This window comes from Trypanosoma equiperdum (genome assembly GCF_001457755.1).
Source record: "Trypanosoma equiperdum strain OVI genome assembly, contig: ctg_764, whole genome shotgun sequence".
Classification (NCBI taxonomy): Eukaryota; Euglenozoa; class Kinetoplastea; order Trypanosomatida; family Trypanosomatidae; genus Trypanosoma; species Trypanosoma equiperdum.
The window spans coordinates 1-2296 of record NW_027124714.1 but is presented as its reverse complement, the minus strand read 5'-3'; positions in this window follow the sequence as shown (position 1 = coordinate 2296).

The window sequence follows — 2296 nt, the reverse complement described above, 5'->3', positions numbered from 1 at the left end:
TTTTTTTTTTAGTTGAGTGCCAGTGGGAGGGGGATATGAGGATGGTTTCGCCTCGTACCCCATTTGTTGTTCTGTCGGTGTTCTTACTCGTATACATGTTGTGCCTTCCCCCACTCACACACACACACACACACACGCCCTGTGCCATCACTTCGCCCGTGTAGCACTGACCTGAATGTATCTTGTCACCACGCTGAATGGTGTGTTTGCGTGTGTCTCCTTCCTCTTCATCTCTCTGCTGTTTTTCTTTTTGTGTGTAGATGCCGCAAATGTGAGCTAATGCGCATTACTTACGGCATTGATGCCAGTGATGGGCCCAAGCTAGCATGCAATAGTGTTTGTACGCGTGCAAAATGTGGGGAGGCTATGTAGGCTGCAGACCAGGGTGAAATGTCATGAACTCCATTATTCATATCACCTCCAAAATTTCCTGAATAAGGTTTGTAGTCGCGGTCCTCAATTTAATATATTCCCTCTCTTCTTTTTCTCCTCCTTATCAGTGGGGGGTGTGGTGTGGTGCAGTCGTCGGCAGGGGACAAGGAAAGCTATGTGAAGTTGTATATTATTAGAAAACCCCGCTTTTCAAGGAGGATCGATTGCCCAAACGTGGGGGTTGCTGTTCCGGGCAACACAATTGCCGACAAAAATGACTAAAAATATCTCTTTGGTGTTTATGTGCTTTCTTTCGTACATTTTCTTCATTCTTACAGGAGAAAACCTATCTGTGCACCGACGGGCTACACAAAGATCAGCATATAACTAGTCACATAATGTGTTTGATGGAAAGTTACTCTGTTGTTTTTGTTAAAACCGATTGCTTTCCAAAATTACTTCTATCATCATTGCCGTTTGGTCCGATGTTCCGCCTTGTGAAATTGTGTACAAAAGGGAACGAAGACTACATTGTTATCTTTGCTTCCTCAGGCACTGTTCCTTTTCTTACCAGCGCATAGACATAGACACACATACACGCATACATACAATTTTTCAACTGCGGAGACTCGGTCGGTTAAAGAACTAACAACTTCGCACCGCACTGCGACTCCGCAAAATATATATCCAAAGACACTTGATACCAATTCACGTTGCTCTGTATTAGCTCATTATTACAGGAGGAGGAAGCGACCACCTGTCAGATGGAAGGTGTTGCTTCATCCATAGCGTCGGTGGATCGCCACATTGCTCGTATTGAATATTACCTTAAACGTATGCGTCAGAACTCGGTGGCCCACACAGGTTTGGTTCGCCTCCCCAGCCATGGCTCTGCTCTTAAGGGGTACCACAGTTCGTTGCGGAGTGGCACAACGGCGCAATCGCAGCCAAAAAGTTGTGTAAGTCCGAAGAAACATCATCATACTGTAAAAAATATAGAGATGGGATTGAAGCCCGAATTTAAAAGTAGAACGGACGATATCAAAAGTGAGACCAAGTGGACTCCTCTTTGCAAAAACATCGAGGTGCTCACCCAGACTCACACGAAGCATTTACCCAAAAGGGCTGAATCAGCTATCGTCGGAAAAGACATGAGGCAACCTAATATGGGGTTGCGGGGGAAGAGCGATGAGTATCTTTCAAGACAGAGGCGCAAGCAGTCAACTGGCTTCTCAGAAACCAACGTTACATCTGCTTTATTTCTCGGTGCCACCACAGTGCTAGGAGACTCACCGCCATTAATGAACACTACATCCGCATTGTTACACTCCGGAGAGTCGTCATTCGATTCTTTACTGAGCAAGGCATCGAGCGCGTCCTTCTCTTCCTTTGAGTACGATCCTGCCGGGGAGTTTGCAACACGCACGTTGCAGTGGCGCAGGGCAGCTTACGGGCTCTTGGCGTCGCACTACGAGAAGGCTTTCGGGTTGCTGTATATGGCAGAACTGGAGGAAGGCCACAGTTCGGTAACAGCCGCTGATCTCCTTAGTGTCACAAACTTGGATCACCGTTTTCCTCACTTTTCCACAGAAAACACATCAGGATATGCACGACCTTCTGCATTACGAAACGACAAACTAAACAGCGCCTCCGCCTCGTCCACGCACGATTTAATTCATGCTGAAAGGAGTGATCGAGGTGGTAGTTGGAGTCATCATTCCATATTGCGTCGAGAACCGCAAGAAGACCGCTCCTCACTGCCAAACTATTCGAAACACATCCCCAACAAACAAAACGTTGGCGCCCGCACTCCACCGCTGGGCAACCGTTGCTACGAGTTGCTGACCGAAACTCAACACAGGGATGCTGTGGTCGGGCGTACCATCGAAAGTCAAGAAGATGAGGGTGTTACAAACTTGTTACG